Source organism: Geotrypetes seraphini, chromosome 8 (assembly GCF_902459505.1).
Source record: "Geotrypetes seraphini chromosome 8, aGeoSer1.1, whole genome shotgun sequence".
In the NCBI taxonomy this organism is placed as follows: domain Eukaryota; kingdom Metazoa; phylum Chordata; class Amphibia; order Gymnophiona; family Dermophiidae; genus Geotrypetes; species Geotrypetes seraphini.
In genome coordinates, this window is record NC_047091.1 from 180,697,231 (window position 1) to 180,720,858 (window position 23,628).

General features: G+C 31.2%; 1 protein-coding gene across 1 annotated transcript in view; it reads right to left on the reverse strand.

Annotated features, from left to right (window-relative positions):
• The window catches only part of NF2 (neurofibromin 2), a 190,145-nt gene that overhangs the window by 104,373 nt on the left and 62,144 nt on the right, over positions 1-23,628 (reverse strand).

Consider the following 23,628-nt stretch of genomic DNA (forward strand, 5'->3'; position numbering starts at 1 on the left):
AAAACATATAATTCAATCTATCATGTTGTTTCCAATTGAATGTGATTTGTTGTATTGCTATTCCAGTTAGAATAAATAAAAGTTTGTTATTATTTGATGATATTTGACTTCTTTTTCTCATTGTTGTTCCAAATAATATAGTATCATATGTCAAGGCTACTGGATTTTCTAGCATCCTATTAATTTGGGGCCAAATTGATTTCCAGAATGTTAAGATGAATGGACAAAAGAATATAAGATGGTCTAATGTCCCAATTTCAGCATGACAGTGCCAGCATCTATTAGATTTAGAGCTATCAATTCTATGTAAACGTGTAGGGGTCCAAAATGCTCTGTGAAGAAGAAAAAACCAAGTTTGTCTCATAGATGCTGACACCGTACATTTTAGCCTCCAAGACCAAAGTCGTGGCCATTGAGATGCACTAATTTGGTGTTTTATCTCAATGCTCCAAATGTCTCTAAGACCATTTTTTGGTTTTTTATTTATAAATCCAGATATTATTTTATACCACTGTGCGGCTTTATGTCCTATTGAGTCCATCTGGAAACATAAGAATTCCAAACTGTGATATTTAGCAAGGTTTTTCCATTCAGGGAACCCTTCCTGAATAGATTGCTTCAATTGCAACCATTTAAAATATTATGTTTTATTAAGACCAAATTTATGTTGCAATTGTGAAAACTCCAGCAACTTATCATTTTTTATTACATCATCCAAAATACGAATACCTGCTGTCATCCAATGTTTCCAGATGACTTTAAAACCGCCAATTTTGATCTTGGGGTTTAGCCATATTGTTTGAGTAGTTGATTTATTAATTGGAATTTGAGTTAAATTACTTATGTATCTTAGAGTTTTCCAGGTATCCATAAATATTTTATGATCTTTGTATAACTTTGGCATTTTGATACTAATTACATGACTAAGACGTAATGGAAATATAAGTCTCCATTCCAGCCAAAACCAGTCTGGAATATTATCAGTGGGTTCTGGGAGGATCCAATACATACCATGTTGTAAAATATAGGCTTGATGATACCTATAAAAGTTGGGAAAATTTACCCCTCCCTCTTTAATTGGTTTTTGCAGCGACACTAAAGCAATTCTTGTTTTTTTATTAAGCCAAATAAATTTTGTCAAAATTCTATTTAATTTTGTATAGAAAGATTCTTGAAAGAAAACTGGTATCATCCCCATTTGGTAGCAAACTACAGGCAAAATCATCATTTTAACGGTTTGTACTCTTCCCCACCAAGATAAATGTAAAGGATTCCATTGCTCACACATTTCTGTCACTTTTTGTATTAGACATTTTTCATTAATTTTCATTGTCTCATCTACTGTTTTTGTTATCCAAATTCCAAGATATTTAATAGATTCTTCCTTCCAAACAAAAGAGAATGTATCAAATAAACCTTTTGTACAATATACATTTAGAGGAAGAACTTCTGATTTATTCCAGTTAATTTTATATCCTGAAAAACTTCCAAATTTCTCAATTAGTTCAAGTAGATATGGAATGGTAGATTCTGGATTCCTCAAATATAATAATAAATCGTCTGCATAAGCAGATATTTTATATTCTCTGTCTGAATGAGGTATACCTTGTATCTCCTTTGCTTGTTGGATAGCTAATATTAAGGGTTCTAAAACAATATCAAACAGCAAAGGAGACAAGGGACATCCTTGTCTAACTCCTCTCTGTAGATTAAATTTTTCTGAAAAAGTATTATTGATATATAATCTTGCAGAAGGGGAGCTATACAATGTTTGTATCATTTGTATGAATCCAGGACCTATACCAAACCATTCCATTGCCTGATACATAAAAGGCCATTCTACTCTATCGAAAGCCTTTTCTGCATCTAATGAAACAGCAAAAGTAGGCTCATTCATTTTCTTTGTTAAATATAGCATATGGAATGTTAATCTGGTATTGTGAGATGAATGTCTTTGAGCAACGAATCCTGTTTGATGCATACCTATAATGTGGGGGAGAGCATTAGCCAATCTTAATGCAAGTATTTTTGCTAATAATTTTCCGTCTACATTTATTAAAGATATTGGCCTATAGTTTGAGACCAATGTGGGATCTTTATTAGGTTTTGGCAAAACAATAGTTAAAGATTCTGCTATAGTGCCATTAATATAACCTTTATTGAGTTGGTATTGATAAAGATTTAATAAATAGGGTAGTATAAAATTTTGAAATGTTTTATAGAACTCCACCGTATATCCATCACCACCTGGAGCGGATCCAACTCTAAGGGATTTCAAAGCTGTTCCTAATTCTTTTAGTGATATTGGCTCTTCCAAACTTCGTTTTATATGTTCAGGAATTTTTGGACCCCTTAACATTTTCAAAAATTCTAAACCATCTTTTTCTTTATTTATATAAGTCTCGGAAGAATAAAGAGATTTATAAAATTTTAGGAATTGTTTTAAAATAGGTTCATTTTGTGTATATATATCTCCATTTTCATCTTTTATAGCAATTAGTTTTGTTTTCCTTTTTTTTGCTTTAAGATAATTTGCCAATATTCTTCCCGTCTTATTTGAGTTACCATAATACAATGTTTGTTGAGAGAACAAATCTTTCCTAATCATTTTAGATGAGATCTCATTATATTTAACTTTTAGTTTTAATAATTCTTGTTGAGTAGAATATTCCCATTTTTCTATAAGTTTTGATTCCAAATTTTTAATCTCTTTTTCTAAGATCAAAAATCGTTTTTTATTTTGTTTTTTAATGAAAGCCGAATAAGAAATTATTTGCCCTCTAATTGATGCCTTAAATGCATCCCATAGAGTTTCTCTATTAATCTCATCTTTATCATTTATTTGAAAAAATTCTTTCATTTTTGTTAGAAGGTTTTCACAAAAAATAGGATCAGTCAACAATGTATTATCCAACTTCCAAATTGGTCTATTGTTATTTTGATCAATAATTTTAATTTTAATCCATACTCCACCATGATCAGATAAAATAATAGGATCAATGGTGGCCTGTGTCACCAGTTGTGCTAGTTGATTTGACGTAAAAATATAATCTATTCTTGAAAAAGAATTATGAACATGAGAACAAAAAGAAAATTCCCGACCATCAAAATGAAGTGTTCGCCAAATATCTATTAAATCGCAAGATTGAATTAAATTTTCTAATCCCATAGATTTCATTACTCTACTTGGGTTTTTATCTAATAAAGGATCCATTACAGCATTGAAATCCCCAGCTACTATAAGATTTGTAGTAGCCAGTGGCAAAATCAGTTGTTGAAGAGTTTTAAAGAATTCATTTTGGTTCGAATTAGGGGCGTATATATTAAACAACGTCATGGTAGTATTTCCCATATTCATTTCCACAATTACCCATCTTCCATGAATATCTGAAGCTTTTAATTTGAATGAAGCAGAACATTTTTTATTAACTAAAATAGCAACACCCGCTTTTTTCCCTATAGCTGGTGAGAAAAAACAGTGTTTGACCCAACCTCCTTCTAGCTTATTAGATTCTATATGTGAGAGGTGGGTCTCTTGTATAAAGCATATATCTGTATTTTGCCTTTTTAAAAATGATAATGCTTTTTTCCTTTTTATCATATGATTTAGACCATTAACATTTATTGACATTATTTTAAGATCCATTTATCTTTTTAAATTTTTCAGTAATTAAATATTGAAGGAGAAAACCCTATACAGTTTTTGGAAAATCTTTTGCCTAAACTACTGCAGCTAAATTCTAAATGGCCGTTGGAGATAGAACGTGCCCACAGAATCCCCACAAGAAAACCAACAAACCAGACAGCTCCTAGACCTCTGATCTTCAAAGTATTAAGATACCAACAAGCATTTGAGATCTTAAAAGTGGCAAAAGCAAATAAAAACCTAAACTATAAAGGATCTAAATTGATTTTCGTTCCTGACTTTGCTAAAGATACTGCAAATATAAGGAAACAATTCCTCACATTCAGACAACAATTAAAAGAAAAGGGCTACATGTATGGTCTATACTATCCGTCTACAATGAGAATTTCTACTGGGAATAAATCTATGTATTTTCAAGATCCTGCAAAACTGAAAGAATTTTTGACACAAGAAGAACCAATGTCTACATAATAAAACAGAATAAAGCAAATTTCTATCTAATGAAAATAGATGGAAATAAAGAAGGAAACTAATGTCTACATATAATCAGAATAAAATGAAAGTTTCATCTGAAGATAAAATATAGAAAATGCAAGAAAAAAGAAGATGCTTAAAAAAAAAAAAAGGATTACTAACAGAGTAAACTATTTTTAAAACATGGACAATTTTTGATTCAAATTTTATTACAATACATTGAATATTATGATTTAAATTAATTATTGATTTTATTCCATCCATTTAAAAAACATTTTATAATTTTTGATTCAATTATTATTAATATATTGGATATTATGATAAAATTACATTATAATAGAATTTAATACTATTTATAGAATTATTTCATCTATATTTAATACTGCTAATATTAATTAGGAAAAAATTTTTTTGGAATTGATTAAATGAGTGGGAATTTATTATAACATAGATATTTAATTCCTATACATATTAGGTTACTATAAATGATGATATTTAAAAATGTTTTAAAAGTTATTATTACATTTTGATATATGGAATTAGAGCTATATTTAAAATATATTGAATTTATTCTAGGGATAATATATTAGTTATATCTAAGACTTGAAATATTTAATGATTTATCTAATTATAATTTATATGAATTATTGCATCTATATTTAATACTGCTTGGATTTGGTTAAATGAGTGGGAAATTATTATAACATATATATTAATTATAGAATCTTTTTGATATAAATATATATTTTATTTAATTACCTATACATATTACGGTACTATAAATAATGATTTTCAAATATATAAAATGATTTACTAAAATATTTACTATTATCTATATAGGAATAGATAAATTTAATTTATATATATGAAATTAGAACTATATTTGAGATATATTTAATTCATTGTAGGGGTAATATATTAGTTATGTCTAAGACTTGAAAAGATTAACATAATTTATCCAATTATATTTGATATGAATTATTATTATATACAAGGGGATTTAATAAAGGTTTAAATGAATAATAAGGTGGGTAAAGAAATATGAAATGTATTGAATTAGAGGTTAATTTTAAAATAATTTATGAATGATTAGTTGCCTGGGGGAAGGGATATAGGTTTTGCATGACCAATGTGTGTTCCAAGTCAAACATTGATAGTGGGAGAGTGGGGAGGGAAAATAGAGGGTGGAAATGGGGATCAATATATATTAATTGTGCTGAGATCTAATCATGTATATTATCATAGAATATTGGTTAAAATTTAATGATAAATAAGATGGATATAAAAATTTATTCTATGAATGTCAATGGTTTAAATCATCCTATTAAGAAGAAGAAAATATTATCGTTCCTTAAAAATCAAAATGCGGATATCTACTTCATTCAAGAGACCCATCTTTCTGAAATTGAATCTAAAAAATTATCTGGGGGTTGGATTTCTAAATGTTTATTTGCACCGGCTTTAAAGAAAAAAGCTGGAGTGGCTATTCTGATAAACAAAAAATGTAATGCGAATTTCAAATTAATAAATTATGACCCCTTAGGTAGATGGGTGCATGTCAAAATGGATCTGGGAAATACAACCATGGATTTATTCAATTTATATGCTCCTAATACGAATCAAATGGAGTTTTTCAAACAAATTCAACAATTACTTTTACCACTGGCTACATCTAATTTAATAGTAGCAGGGGATTTCAATGCTGTAATGGATCCAATTTTAGATAAAAAACCAAGTAGAATTATGAAATCATTAGGCTTAGATAATTTGATTCAATCTTGTGATTTAGTAGATATATGGCGTATTCTTCATTTTAATGATCAGGAATTTTCTTTTTGTTCTCAGGTCCACAAATCCTTTTCACGAATTGATTATATATTTGTTTCTAATAACCTAGCGCAGCGTGTGTTAAAAGCAGTTATAGATCCTATTATAATTTCGGATCATGCTGGTGTGTGGATTAATCTTCAAAATTATGATATCGAACATTTCAATTCAATTTGGAGATTTAATAATACTTTTCTAGCGGATTCAAATTTTCTCGAAGAATTTAAATTAAAAATACAAGAATTTTTTCAAATTAATGATACGGATAATATTAATGCTGAGATTTTATGGGACGCTTTTAAAGCAACAATAAGAGGGAATATTATTTCATATTCAACATATATTAATAAACAACATAAAAAACAGTTTCTTGAATTAGGAAAACAAATTAAGTTATTAGAAAATAAATTAATTGAAAAATGGGAAAATAATACATTACAAGATTTATTAAAACTAAAAATTAAATATAATGAAATTTCTTCTCAATTTGTGAGAAAAGATTTATTTAATAGACAAGTTCAATTTTACGGAAATTCAAATAAAGCTGGAAAATTATTAGCAAATTTTCTTAAAGCAAAAAAAAGAAAGTCCAAGATTATAGCAATTAAAGATATACAAGGTAATACACACACTAACAATAAAGACATTTTAATACAGTTTCTTGATTTTTATAAAGATTTATATTCTTCTGAATCTTATGACAATAAAGAACCAGATGGACTTAATTTTTTTAATTCATTTATTGGACCAAATATTCCAGATCATATAAAAAGAAGTTTAGAAGAACCTATATCTTTAAAAGAAATAGAATCAGCATTGAAGTCTCTTAGAGTTGGATCCGCTCCGGGTGGTGATGGTTATACGGTTGAATTTTATAAATCATTTCAAAACATTATTTTACCATATCTATTAAAATTATATCAGTATCAAATGAATAACGGAAATATATCAGGTACTATGGCTGATTCACTAATTATTGTCTTACCAAAACCAAACAAAGATCCTACCTTGGTTTCAAATTACAGGCCTATTTCCTTATTAAATGTAGATGGTAAATTAATTTCTAAAGTACTAGCAATAAGATTGGCAAAAGCTCTTCCTTTCATTATTGATGTACATCAAACAGGATTTATTGCTAAAAGACATTCATCACACAACACTAGATTAGCATTTCACTCTTTAAATTTAGCAAAAAATATGAATGATCCAGCTTTTATGGTATCTTTAGATGCAGAAAAAGCATTTGATAGAGTAGAATGGAAATTTATGTATCAAGCTCTAGAATGGTTTGGAATAGGTCCCGGTTTTATTAAAATGATTCAGACTTTGTATAGCTCTCCTGGTGCAAGATTATATATAAATAACAATTTATCAGATAGATTTAACTTGCAAAGGGGAATTAGACAAGGATGTCCTTTGTCCCCCTTACTTTTTGATATTGTTTTAGAACCCTTATTAATTGCAATTAATCAAACTAAGGAGATAAAAGGAATCCCATTTTCTAACTGGGAATATAAACTTTCTGCATATGCAGATGATATTTTATTATATTTAAGAGAACCGGAGATTACTATTCCAAGTCTACTTAATCTTCTAGAGGAATTTGGAAAATTTTCTGGATATAAAATTAATTGGAGTAAATCAGAAATTCTTCCTATTAATGTTCATTGTACCAAAGGATTATTTGATTCATATTCATTTATTTGGAAAGAGGAAGGTTTAAAATATTTAGGAATTATGATTAAAAATACAATTGATGATACAGTCAAAGAAAATGAAAAACTTTTATTGAAAAAAATTACAGAAATGTGTGAACAATGGAATCCTTTACATCTTTCATGGTGGGGAAGAGTTCAAACAATTAAAATGATGATATTGCCTGTGGTTTGTTATCAAATGAGTATGATACCAATATTTTTTCAGGGGTCCTTTTATAAAAAATTAAACAATATTATTACAAAATTTGTTTGGTTTGGGAAAAGATCCAGAATAGCTTTAGTATCTTTACAAAGACCAATTGTGGAGGGAGGGGTAAATTTTCCAAATTTTTATAGGTACCATCAAGCCTATATTCTAAGACAGGGTATGTATTGGATCCTCCCAGATCTCATGGAGAATGTACCAGATTGGCTATATTTAGAATGGCGGCTCCTGTTCCCATTACATTTAGATCATTTAATTAGTATAACAATGCCTAGAAAATACAAAAATAATAGAATTTTAATAGACACTTGGAAAACATTAAGATATATTAATAACCTATCACCAGATCCAATTAGTAAATCACTAAATCAATCTATTTGGGTAAACTCCAGGATCAAAATTGGCGGATTTAAGATCGTCTGGAAACAATGGATAAGTGCAGGAATACGAACATTAAATGATGTCATCTCAGACGGTTCACTGCTTAGTTTTTCACAATTGCAAAATAAATTTGGCTTAAATAAATCACAATACTTTAAATGGATGCAATTGAAGCAGGCCATTCAGATAGGGTTCTCTGAATGGAAAAATCTTAATACTCAATATAGTCTGCCGGTTTTATGTTTCCAGACGGATTTCTTGGGACACCAAGCCGCAAAATGGTACAAATTGATATATGGATTTTTAAATTAAAAAAAAAAAACTGGTCTTAGGGATATTTGGAGTATTGAGATTGGACAGACAATTTCTGCATCTCAATGGCCACGATTTTGGTCCTGGAGATTAAGATCTACAAAGTCAGCATCTATGAGTCAAACATGGATGTTTTTATTACATAGAGTGTTATGGACCCCTACGCGCCTGCAAAAAATAGATAATACTAGATCCAATAGATGCTGGCATTGTAAAATAGAAATAGGGACGTTAGATCACTTAATTTTTTATTGTCCCTGTGTAAATGCTTTTTGGAATCTGATTTGGCCCCAAATTAACAAATTACTAGAAAATCATGTAGGACTCTCATATGACACCGTATTATTTGGTACTGCAATGAGAACTCAGAGTCCGATTTCAGTAAATAATAATAAGCTGCTATTAATATTGACAGGAGTCGCCATGCAACAAATCACTCAAAATTGGAAAGATTATACCAAATTAAATTATATGTTCTGGTGGAACTCTGTCTGTCATATTTACAAAATGGAAAAAGTATTAGCATTACAACATGGGAATTTTCATAATTTCAAAAAAATTTGGCAACCATTGACTAATTATTCTTTTTTTTAACTTTTTATTTATAGAATTTTCATTCTTTCAATACATGAATCACATATTATAAAATGTATAATAAAATATATATGTATGTACAAATTCATATCATAGATATTCATCCCTTTCCCCTATTAATTGTTTTTCCATTTTTCTTTCATATTAATATCTATATTTCCCACCCTAACCCTATATTACTATTATCAATGTGTTAAGATATCTGATCTCTAGAATAATTAGTCAATGGATCCCATATTTTCTTAAAATTTTTAATATTTCCTTGTTGTAAAGCCAAAATGTTCTCCATTTTGTAAATGTGACATACCGAGTTCCACCAGAATGTATAATTTAGTTTGGTAAAATCTTTCCAATTTTGTGTGATTTGCTGCATGGCAACTCCTGTCAATATTAAAAGTAATTTATTATTATTTGCTGATATTGGACTCTGTGTTCTCATTGCAGTACCGAATAATATGGTATCATATGAGAGTCCTACGTGATTTTCTAGTAATATATTTATTTGGGGCCAAATTAAATTCCAAAAAGCTTTTATACAGGGACAAAAAAAAATTAAATGATCCAATGTCCCTACTTCTATTTTACAATGCCAACATCTATTAGATCTAGTATTATCTATCTTTTGCAAGCGCGTCGGGGTCCATAACACTCTATGTAATAAAAATAACCATGTTTGACTCATAGATGCTGACTTTGTTAATCTTAATCTCCAGGACCAGAATTTTGGCCATTGAGATGCAGAAATTGTCTGTCCAATCTCAATGCTCCAAATATCCCTAAGTCCAGTTTTCTTTTTTTTATTTAGAAATCCATTTATTAATTTATACCATTTTGCGGCTTGGTGACCCAAGAAATCCGTCTGGAAACATAAAACTTGCAAACTATATTGAGTATTGAGAATTTTCCATTCAGGGAACCCTACCTGAATGGCTTGCTTCAATTGCATCCATTTAAAAAATTGTGTTTTATTTAGTCTAAATTTATTTTGCAATTGTGTAAAACTAAGCAAGGAACCTTCTGATATGACGTCATTTAATGTTCTTATTCCTGCAGTTATCCATTGTTTCCAGACGATTTTAAATCCGCCAATTCTGATCCTGGAGTTTACCCATATTGATTGATTTAGGGATTTAGCAATTGGTTCTGGTGTCAGATTATTTATGTATCTTAATGTTTTCCAAGTATCTAATAAGATTCTGTGTTCTTTGTATCTTATAGGCATTGATATAGAAATTAAGTGTTCTGGATTTAAAGGGAACAGGAGCCGCCATTCTAAATACAGCCAATCTGGTACATTTTCTAAGAGATCTGGGAGGATCCAATACATACCCTGTCTTAAAATATAGGCTTGATGATACCTATAAAAATTTGGAAAATTTACCCCCCCTTCCATAATTGGTCTTTGTAATGATACTAAAGCGATTCTTGGTCTTTTCCCACACCAAACAAATTTTGTAAGAATATTGTTAAGTTTTTTATAAAATGACCCCTGAAAAAATATTGGAATCATACTCATTTGGTAACAAACCACAGGCAATATCATCATTTTAATTGTTTGAATTCTTCCCCACCAAGAAAGATGTAATGGATTCCATTGCTCACACATTTCTGTTATTTTTTTCAATAAAAGTTTTTCATTCTCTTTGACTGTGTCTTCAATTGTATTTTTGATCATAATTCCTAAGTATTTTATTCCATCCTCTTTCCAAATAAATGAATATGGATCAAATAATCCTTTGGTACAATGAACATTAATTGGGAGGATTTCAGATTTATTCCAATTAATTTTATATCCAGAAAATGTACCGTATTTTTCTATTAAATTAAGCATACATGGAATAGTAATTTCCGGTTCTCTTAAATATAATAATATATCATCTGCATATGCAGATAATTTAAATTCAAAACTGGTAAATGAGATTCCCTTTATTTCCCTAGTTTTTTTTATTGCAATTAATAAAGGTTCTAGGACAACATCAAAAAGTAATGGAGACAAAGGGCATCCTTGTCTAACTCCCCTATGCAAGTTGAATTTAGTTGATAAATTATTGTTAATATATAATCTTGCTCCAGGAGAGCTATACAATGTCTGAATCATTTTAATAAAACCGGATCCTATACCAAACCAATGTAAAGCTTGATATATAAAATTCCATTCCACTCTATCAAAAGCTTTTTCTGCATCTAAAGAAATTAAAAAAACTGGATCATTTATATTTTTTGCTAAATTTAATGAGTGGAATGCAAGTCTAGTATTGTCTGATGAATGTCTTTTAGCAATAAATCCTGTTTGATGTACATCAATAATGAAAGGAAGAGCTTTTGCCAATCTTAATGCTAATACTTTAGCCATTAATTTATTATCCACATTTAATAATGAAATAGGCCTGTAATTTGAAACCAGAGTAGGATCTTTGTTTGGTTTTGGTAAGACTATAATTATCGATTCTGCCATAGTACCAGATATATTTTCATTCTTTATTTGATATTGAAACAAATTTAACAGATATGGTAATATGATATTTTGGAATGATTTATAAAATTCAACAGTATAACCATCTCCACCTGGAGCGGATCCAACTCTAAGAGACTTCAATGCTGTTTCTATTTCTTTTAAAGATATAGGTTCTTCTAAACTTCCTTTTATATGATCCGGAATATTCGGTCCAATAAAAGAATTTAAGAAAGTTAATCCGTCTTGTTCTTTATTTTTATAAGAATTAGAAGTGTACAAACATTGTACTATGGTAATTCAAACAAATCAGGAAGAATATTGGCAAACTATCTTAAAGCGAAAAAAAGAAAAACAAAATTAATAGCAATAAAAGATGAAAATGGAAATACATATACACAAATTGAACCTATATTAAAACAATTCTTAAAATTCTATAAATCTCTTTATTCTTCTGAAAATTATCCAAATAAAGAAAAAGATGGTTTTGAATTTTTAAAAATGTTAGAGGGTCCAAAAATTCCTGAACATATAAAACGAAGTTTGGAAGAACCAATATCACTAAAAGAATTAGGAACAGCTTTGAAGTCCCTTAGAGTTGGATCCGCTCCAGGTGGTGATGGATATACAGTGGAATTTTATAAAACATTTCAAAACTTTTTATTACCCTATTTATTAAATCTCTATCAATATCAACTCAATAAAGGTTGTATTAAAGGCACTATAGCAGAATCTTTGACTATTGTTTTGCCAAAGTCCAATAAAGATCCCACTTTGGTATCAAACTATAGACCAATATCTTTAATAAATGTAGATGGAAAATTATTAGCAAAAATACTTGCGCTAAGATTAGCTAAAGCTCTCCCCCATATAATAGGTATGCATCAAACAGGATTCGTTGCTCAAAGACATTCATCTCACAATACCAGATTAACATTCCATATGTTATATTTAACAAAGAAAATGAATGAACCTACTTTTGCAATTTCATTAGATGCAGAAAAGGCCTTTGATAGAGTAGAATGGCCTTTTATGTATCAAGCAATGGAATGGTTTGGTATAGGTCCTGGATTTATACAAATGATACAAACAATGTATAGCTCCCCTTCTGCTAGACTATATATTAATAATACGTTTTCAGAAAAATTTAATCTACAGAGAGGAGTTAGACAAGGATGTCCCTTATCCCCTTTGCTGTTTGATATTGTTTTAGAACCCTTAATATTAGCTATCCAACAAGCTAAGGAGATACAGGGTATACCTCATTCAGATAAAGAATATAAGATATCTGCTTACGCAGATGATTTATTACTATATCTGAAAAATCCAGAATCCACCATTCCACATCTACTTGAATTGATTGAGAAATTTGGAAAATTTTCAGGATATAAAATTAATTGGAATAAATCAGAAATTCTTCCACTAAATATACATTGTACAAAAGGTTTATTTGATACATTCCCTTTTGTTTGGAAGGAAGAATATATTAAATACCTTGGAATTTTGATAACAAAAACAGTAGATGAAACAATGAAAATTAATGAAAAATGCTTATTACAAAAAGTAATAGAAATGTGTGAGCAATGGAATCCTTTGCACTTATCTTGGTGGGGAAGAGTACAAACTGTAAAAATGATGATTTTACCGGTAGTATGTTACCAAATGGGGATGATACCAGTTTTCTTTCAAGATTCGTTTTATACAAAAATAAATAGGACTTTGACAAAATTTATATGGCTTAATAAAAAACCAAGAATTGCTCTAGCGTCATTACAAAGACCAATTAAGGAGGGAGGGGTAAATTTTCCCAACTTTTATAGGTATCATCAAGCCTATATCTTACGTCATGGTATGTATTGGATCCTCCCAGAACCCACAGATAATATTCCAGACTGGTTTTGGCTAGAATGGAGGCTTATGTTTCCATTACGTCTTAATCATGTAATTAGTATCAAAATGCCAAGGTTATACAAAGATCATAAAATATTTATGGATACCTGGAAAACTCTAAAATACATAAGTAATCTTACTCAAATTCCAATTAGTAAATCAACCAACCAAACTATATGGCTAAACCCCAAGATCAAAGTTGGCGGTTTTAAAATCATCTGGAAACATTGGATGATAGCAGGCATTCGCACTTTGGATGATGTAATTAAAAATGATAAATTGCTGGAGTTTTCACAATTGCAACAAAAATTTGGTCTCAATAAAACACAATATTTTAAATGGTTGCAATTGAAGCAATCTATTCAGAAAGGGTTCCCTGAATGGAAAGATCTCGCTAAATATCACAGTTTGGAATTCTTATGTTTCCAGATGGACTCAATAGGTCACAAAGCCGCACAGTGGTATAAATTAATATCCGGATATATAAATAAAAAACCAAAAAATGGTCTTAGAGACATTTGGAGCATTGAGATAAAACACCAAATTAGTGCATCTCAATGGCCACGACTTTGGTCTTGGAGGCTAAAATGTACGGTGTCAGCATCTATGAGACAAACTTGGTTTTTTCTTCTTCATAGAGCTTTTTGGACCCCTACTCGTTTACAAAAAATAGATAGTTCAAGATCTAATAGATGCTGGCACTGTCATATTGAAATTGGGACATTAGATCATCTTTTATTCTTTTGTCCATTTATCCTATCATTCTGGAAATCAATTTGGCCCCAAATTAACAGAATGTTAGAAAATCCGGTAGCCTTGACATATGATACTATATTATTTGGAACAACTATGAGAGCAAAAAGCCAAATTTCATCCAGTAATAACAAACTTTTATTTATTTTAACTGGAATTGCAATACAACAAATTACATTCAATTGGAAACAACATGATAGATTGAACTATATGTTCTGGTGGAATTCGGTATGCCACATATATAAAATGGAACTTGCTATTGCAACACACAAAGGATACATGAATAAATTTAAAAAAATATGGGGACCATTAACCGATTTTTGTAATGAAGGATAATTTTTCCCATAAATAACACTGGAAACATCTAAAGACCGTTAACATGATTTCTCTTATGAATTTTTCCCATGATAAGATAATTGTAAAGAGGGAAATGGGGTGGGTTTTTCAATTTTGATTATCACATACTAAATTAATATTTAAAGAATATACAATAAAATTGATTTATGTATTATTGGTTGGGAAGGAGGGTGGGACAGGGGATTATTATATTAATGTTAAACTTGATATTAATATATGAGTTAGTCAAGTGTGTATTTAAGTTTCTATTGAGTTTATCTGTAACACTTGTTGTAACATAAAAAAATGAATAAAGATTTAAAAAACAAATACTTGATTGGCCTTTTTACTTTTGCAAATAAGAAACATAGGAGAAATTCGCACCTGAACTTTGTCTTCCCGTCTGTTAAAGATTGCAAATTTAAAAAACATCATCAGCATCTTTTGTCATATCAGGCGGCATTTGGAAAATCTAATCATGTCTTCGAGTTCTTATGTGAAATTTAGAAGAAATTTAAAGACATACTTGTTTCTTAAATATTTGGGTAATTCATTTCCATGTTTATGGACATTGTACTTTAGTAATCTATTCCGAGAGTCTTTAACTTACGTAATTTTCAATTTATTCAATTGTATACACTATTATAAACTTTTGTTAACCGCATAGAATTTCACGGTCCTATAAGTACAGTACAAGTGAAGGGATGGGAATTCTGAATTTTATTATATGTTTAGATCAGCAAAAAATAATATTTCATAGGATATATTTGATTGCATATGTTATGGTAGGGTTGGGAGGGAAGGGTTAAATTTTATGTATTATTGTTAAATATGACAAAATTCAAGTGATGTATTTAATTTCAATTGTCAATTTATTGATACACTTGTTGTATGATGTAAAAAAAAAAAAAAATGAATAAAAATCTTAAAAAGAAAAAAAAAAAAAAAAAAAAAAAAAAAAAAAAAAAAAGAATTAGAAGTGTATAATTCCTTGTAAAAATCAAGAAATTGTGTTATAATATCTTTTGTGTTGGTATGTGTGTTACCTTGTATATCTTTAATTGCAATAATCTTAGATTTTCTTTTCTTTGCTTTAAGAAAATTTGCTAATAATTTTCCTGCTTTATTTGAATTGCCATAATATTGTACTTGTTTATTGAAAATATCTTTCCTCACAATTTGAGAAGAAATCTCATTATATTTAACTTTTACTTTTAACAACTCTTGTAATGTATTGTTTTCCCATTTTGTAATTAATTTATTTTCTAAAATTTTTATTTGTTTTTCCATATCTTCATATTGGTTTTTAAGTTGTTTTTTAATAAAAGCTGAATATGAAATTATATTTCCTCTCATTGTTGCTTTAAAAGCATCCCATAAAATTTCTATATTAATGTCATCAGAAGTATTAAATTGAAAGAATTCTTGCATTTTTGCTTTAAGATCTTCTAAGAATTTCGAGTCTGCTAATAAATCATTATTAAATCTCCATATTGTATTAAATTGATCATTATTGTAATTCTGAAGGTTAATCCACACACCAGCATGGTCTGAAATTATAATGGGATCAATTACTGCTTTTGATACATGCTGCGCAATGTTATTATTTACAAATATATAATCAATTCTTGAAAAAGATTTATGGACTTGAGAACAAAAAGAATATTCCCGATCATTAAAATGAAGGATACGCCATATATCTATTAAATTACAAGATTGTATTAAATTATCTAGTCCTAAAGATTTTATGATTTTACTTGGTTTTTTGTCTATAATTGGATCCATTACAGCATTGAAATCTCCAGCTACTACTAAGTTAGAAGTAGCCAGTGGTAGTAATATCTGTTGAATTTGATTGAAAAACTCCTTTTGATTTGAATTAGGAGCATAAAGATTAAATAAATCAAGGGTTGTACTTCCCAAATCCATTTTAATATGTACCCATCTTCCTGAAGGATCAAAATTTATTAATTTAAAGTTTGCAGTGCATTTCTTATTTATCAGGATCGCTACCCCAGCCTTTTTTCCTAAAGCAGGTGAATAGAAACATTTTGATATCCAACCCCCTGTTAACTTCCTAGATTCATTATCTGAGAGATGAGTCTCTTGTATAAAGTATATATCGGCGTTTTGCTTATGGAGAAATCCTAATAATTTGTTTCTTTTGATAGGATGATTTAAACCATTGACATTAATTGTATATATTTTAATATCCATTTAAAATTTTAGAACTATTTTGATTTAAATGTAATATAAGTTTTACGATCAGATATCCATACATTGTAACAATATAATTTCCCATTCCCATTTCCCCTCTCCTCCCATCCCACCCTCCCTCCCCCCTAATTAATAGCAGTGCACACTTGGCAACACACATATTAGATCGGTATCAAAAAACACTCCCTGAAAGTCCAAATCTGTTAAGATTCACAAATAAGTCATATATATTATAGTAGTTTTAAAGATAATTAATATTTTCCTTGACATTTCATATTTCTATAAATCCGGTTGAGATTTTATGTTAATATAGACTTTAAATTAATTTATTATTCTATTATTCAATACACTCTTATTTTAATCTAAATCTAATAAATCATATAATATAGATTATATTTTAAGTTCCCTTCTATGGTTCCTGTATATCAAATTATATGTTCCATTACTATTTTTGACCTTAATTTAAATCTTATGTAAATATATTTAATTTTATAAATTTAAAAATATCACATTGTATAATCATATTATACTTATATATATTAAAATGAAATAATCTTTCATTATATCAAACCCAATCATATACTGTTTTCTATAATATTAATCTTTAAAAACATGAAAAGATTAAAAGATATATAAGGTATAGGTTAAGTATGCGACAAAAAAAAAAAAAATTATATTCCAGAGCTCCCCCCCTTCAAACGCAGAAGTCTCTTTTATTCTTATATCGTTATCTTTATTTACTAATATTTAATGTTCAGTACTTCCTTCTTCGTAGAAAATCATTCCTTCTTCTTTCACCGCCTCTTTGTATTTTTATATCCAGTTCAATATTCTTATCACATTTTGTTGTATTCCAGGTGATTTCTATTTTTCTTCGTCGTTCAATTTTAAGATATAAGTTGGTCTTTGTTTCTGTTCCATTCATATTTTATTTTAATAGTTTGTTATACAGCGAAGTAATTCTTTAATATCCATTCGAGAAATAACATCTCCTATTTATAATTCCTCTTTCCGGTTTCGTGAAGTCTTCTTATTCGCAGATTCTTTCGCATTGATGTCTGGGATTTGTAGTATTTGTAGTATTAAAGAATAGTAAAGATGTTGAAATACTGATTATCTTTTCAATTTGCTTGAGGGGTTAAATTAGTCACATGCATATAGTTCAAATAGTCTTACTGCTATTTTAAAGGAAGGAAGCTCCATCCTACAATCAATTCGCATACAGTTTTTCCTAATATTAAAAATTATAATTGAGATCAATAGAATTCAGCTGATGCCTTAACTGTTTCATTCCATTATGGAATACTTAGCCAGGCCATATCATTAGCATAAAGAACGTTGAAGTGTAATTTTGAATAAGGTTAAAAACATTCTAAATCGTTGCTATGGGTAAACAATATTATTTTAATAAGTGTATATCATAAAATAAAATAAAAGTTTTTCCAGTTAAAATAATATAACATATAATAAAGAGAAATTAAGGTGACATTGGTAATTCTTGGCTTTGTATAAATTTTTGTAGTTCTTCTGCATTGTCAAAAGTTAAAGTTTTATCTGCAATAGTTACTTTCATATTAGCCGGGTATACTATACCAAACTTTGCTCCCATTTCTCTTAGTTGTGGTCTCAAGTCCAGGAGCTTTTTTCTTTTGATCGCCGTACTTTTTGCAAAGTCTGGAACAAAATGAATGCGGGCATCTTGAAATTGTAATCCTTTATTTTGTTTTGCAAGTTGAAAAATTTCTATAACCTGCTGGTGGCGCAACAGTTTAAAGATCAGTGGCCTCGGTCCTTGATACCTTCCTGATCTTTTTGGAGGCACTCTATGTGCTCTTTCAATCTCTATGGGGTACTTGGTTTTTAGAGGAAGTAGTTTAGGTAGTAAATTTTCTATAAATGCCACCGGATTTCCTTTCTCTGCTCCTTCCGGGAGACCAATCAGACGAATATTACTCCTTCTTTCACGATTCGATTGATCCTCCAACTCTGTAGTAAGTAAATCAATTTTCTTTTTTTCATTTATGTTGTTAGAAATTTCTTTTTCAGCTGTTATTAATCTTTCTTCCATGTCATTGCACTTTAACTCCATTAAATCCATTTTTTTATTTAACGTGGATACATCTTCAGTTAAATTGTTAACTTTTTTAGTAAGAAGTAAAAGCATTTCTTTGATTTCTTTCAATTCTTTCATTACTTCTGGATCTCCTGTTTTTGATCCTATTTCTTGTTCAGGCTTTGCTCTCTTGCTGCTTCCCGAGACCGCAAAATCATTTTTATTTTGTTTTCCTGAAGCCATCGCGTTTTTTTCTTTATTTATCATTAAATAATTCTTAAATCTCCACACTTAGTAACTTTTTTTTTTCTTTCAAGGACTTTTTTCAGGGAGCTCTTCTGTTAGCCGACCTTCCTCATGCGTGTCCAAGCCACGCCCCCCCATTGACTAATTATTCTAATGATTAGACTTCTTAGCACAATTATAGTACTTATATAGGAATGGGGTGGGATTTGCATAATTATTAGAATCATTATTTGTAAAATGGGGAGGGATTTATAACTTCTGATTATACATAATTTATAATATATACTGTTTATAAATTAAGTTGTATTAATGATAAATACAATGATATATAGTAATTAATTATATTACTTAAGATTCAATTATTGTAAAAATTGAAAATTTATAAATAAAATTTAAAAAAAAATAAAAATTTTCCCAGTATTTTAAATATTTTATATCTTTTCCCTCATTTATACCCATATTTTCCTTATATAACTTCCCTTTATTCCCTCCCATCCCTCCCTTATTAATTACGAAAACTTGGATACGCAGATTGAGGTTAGATTTAGATAACTCCTTCAAGCTATTAATAATTTATCTAATGTACTACCTTAAATTTCTCTATATTTGTAAAATTTTTTCCTTTTTCCTGAATCAAAAAAAAAAACAAACAAACATATATTTAAACAATTTTGGTCATTCTTAAAATATAAAAGATTAATTTCTTTATTTGTATTTCTTTAAGTTTATAAGAATGACTTATTCCAAATGAAATAATATCTATCATATTTTTATATTCTTTTTTTTTTTTTATTTTATTTTTTTTTTTTAAATATGATAAAATATATTCATTCTTTACATTACTTATTTTTCAAATATCAAACTATGTTGTTTTAAAACCATCAATTATAAAATTTTTTATTTTTTTTTTTTGGATCTTTTCAATGTGATGAATTATTGTCCCCTTGGAAAGCTTACAAACCTGGGTATGAGTGGTGACAAAAGTATCGTGTTGAAGGCATCCAGACTCAGTCTTTCCTTTACGAAACTGCAATAGCAGCCTCCAGCACGGGTAGCCCCCTCGTTTCTTCCTAGATGGACTTCAATTTTCTATAAGCCTTGGGAGCAGTGCCATCCAGTATGGCCCCCCGTGTCAGAAACCGCCATCACAGCTCCGCAAAAGAGGGGGTTATTCTATTCATACTGGGGATGCCAGATTCTTTCACAACCAAACAGAAAAAGGGAGAACTGGATTTATTGTAAATTACATTTTTTCTATATTAAGAATGAACATGAAGTTCAAAATCTTATTCGGAAATTTTGCGTTTCAATATAAATTCTTTTTGTAAATATTTTCTAATGTAACTTATCTGAAACGCATTGTAATGCATTTGGAACGCAAGTTTTACCGGAAGTACCGCCCTTCATTGAAAATCTTTCGAGTAAACCAATCATTACATGTTGTTCTCCCTTTTTCTATAATCATCTTCGTGATTGAAGGATAATTCTCTTTCTCTTCATTACTCCGCCCTCACTATTTTTCAGCCAATCAGTGCATCTTTTGTTTAAGAGAAAAACTTCCTTCGTCACCATTCGAAGACGGATCTCTGTCTATTTTTCATTCCTGCATGTAAGTCTATTCTATTTAGAATTCTAGAATTAATTATTGCGTTTTCATCAGGTTTTTATCTTCTCTTTGCTTTCCATGAAGAATGTTATTCAAATCTTTAGTTCGATCCCTGTGTGTTCTTTTTCCGTTGCCTTGAAAGTTTCAAATCTTCAACCGATGTTTTTTTTAAAAAGTTCCTTTTCCATATTGAAAGTCTTGCAATCCATATAAAATATATAAGTTTATATTTTTCATATAGTAGTCATCAAATGTCTTTAAATTGCCATTGGTTGTTCTTGTAGATTTAAAAATTCTTGTAGTTTTATGGGATCCGTAAAGTTTTGTGTTTTGTTGGCAATGGTAACCTTCATTACCGCTGGGTAAAGAAGCCCAAATCTGGCTCCTAGAGATCTCAGTTGGGGTCTCATGTCTAGGAATTGTTTTCTTCTTAATGCTGTTTCTTTCGCAAAATCTGGGACTATATGTATTTTTGAGTCCTGACATTTGAGATTCTTGTATTCCTTGGCTAGTTGACATATTTCAATTGCTTGTTGATGCCTTAAAAGTTTAAATATTAAAGTTCTTGGACCCGTTTGAGTGTTATTTCTTTGTGTTGGAATCCTGTGTGCTCTTTCGATTTCTAGTTCTGTTTTAAATTTTAGTGGCAATATTTTAGGTAGAAATTTTTCCAGAAAGGCAATCGGGTCATTTTTTTCCACTCCTTCCGGTAATCCAATTATTCTCAAATTATTCCTTCGTTCGCGATTTCGGCTGTCTTCAAGATTTTTTTTGATTTCTGTCACTTCTTTCCATATGATTTTGCTATGTCTCATATCTATGTTTAATTGTTCTGTATTATCTTCCAATGTTGAAATTCTGTTTTCTGTCATGTCCACTCTTTTAGTAAGTATTGCGGCTTCTTCTATCGCTTTTTGTAGTTTTTTATTACTATCTAAGACAATTTCTTTTATTTGTCTCAGTTCTTCCATAACGTCAAGATTTTTTTCTGTTGGCAGCGGGGTTTTAGAGGGTGTACCTGGCTCTGGTTTCGACCTCTTGTTGCTTCCAGATATTCCGGCTCCCAAATCAGCTTTATTTTGTTTTGTAGAAGTCATGCTGTAATATATTTTAGTAATTTCTTAAAAATATTGGTAGTATTTCTTATATATATGCTTGTCTATGTGGAGCTACTCGTTTATCCAACCATCCGAGTTCGCGTCCAAGCCACGCCCCCTTAGGGTAAAATGAATTAAGAAAAATAGTGTTGGGAGGGAGGGTGGGTTATGGGTTTATATATATATATAAACCCATAACCCACCCTCCCTCCCAACACTATTTTTCTTAATTCATTTTATCTAATATAATAAAATGATAGGCCGCGCATGCACACTAAAAAAAACGTGTTCCCTGATCCATCGCGAAAACACGAGTGCGCATGCGCAGGTTTTACGTCACAGCCACCTCACAATACGGAAGTTTCTTCACACGCTGACGATCGCCTCCACAAGCCTTCTCCCAGCCAGCCGACGATCGCCTCCACAAGCTGGGAATGGGGTACAAAGACCGCCTCCTCCCCCCCCCGGGACGAACCGAAAAACTGACCCCGCCGCCCGGGACCCAAGTCCTTTGCCACCCCACCCTTCCCTTCCTGCGGACCCCAGGAGGAGTCGGTTTCCGTGTCCCATCCCCCCCCCAGCGCACACGAACCCCTTCACGCGGTCTGACTGCTACCCTTACTCCCTTGCCGCCCCCCCTCCACGCGGTCCCCACAAACCTCTCGCCTGTAGCAGCGGCCGCAGCACTCTACACACGCTGCTTCGCTGCCTTCAACTGCCCTGATTGCTCCACCGCGTCCCTGATGACATCATCAGAGATGCGGCAAATCAAATCAGGGCAGTTGAAGGCAGTGAAGCAGCGTGTGTAGAGTGCTGCGGCCGCTGCTACAGGCGAGAGATTTGTGAAGAGTTGCTGCTGACCAGGGGAGCAGGGAAGAGGGACCAGGGGAGCAGGGAAGAGGTGCTGGTGACCAGGGGAGCATAGAAGAGGTGCTGCTGACCGGGGGAGCAGGGAAGAGATACCGGGGGAGCAGGGAAGATGTGCTGCTGACCGGGGGATCAGGGAAGAGGGACCGGGAGAGCAGGGAAGAGGTCCTGCTGACCAGGGGAGCATGGAAGAGGTACTGCTGACCGGGGGAGCAGGGAAGAGGGACCGGGGGATTAGGGAAGATGTGCTGCTGACCGGGGGATCAGGGAAGAGGGACCAGGGGAGAGGTCCTGCTGACCAGGGGAGCATGGAAGAGGTACTGCTGACCGGGGGAGCAGGGAAGATGTGCTGCTGTCTGGGGAAGCAGGGAAGAGGGACCGGGGGAGCAGGGAAGAGATGCTGCTGACTGGGGAAGCAGGGAAGAGGAACCGGGGGAGCAGAAAAGAGGTGCTGCTGACCAGGGAAGCAGGGAAGAGGTGCTGCTGACTGGGGGAACAGGGAAGAGGTGCTGCTGTCCGGGGGAGCAGGGAAGAGATGCTGTTGGACCGTTGTTGGAGGGAGGGGCATAAAAATGGGTTTGGAGCTGGGGCTGAAAATAGGGCACATGTGAGGGAAGGAGGCTCTACTAGCACTCGTTAATGTAACGGGCTTAAACACTAGTACATATATGTATATGTATATATATATATATATATATATATATAGATATATATATATATATATAATTGTTATTGTCTTGATGGATTTATCAAGTGTTGTTTCTGAGACTATGTATGATTTTTCTTGTACACTTGTTGAATGATTAAAAAGGAATAAAGAATTTAAAAAAAAAAAAAAAAAGATATGTAACCTATAGACTAGAGAATGACACGGTGGCGGTTTACCCGCGGCCACCGCGTTTAGCCGCGGATAACCCGCCGAAACGGGGAACGAAAACTAGCAGGCGCTGCGAG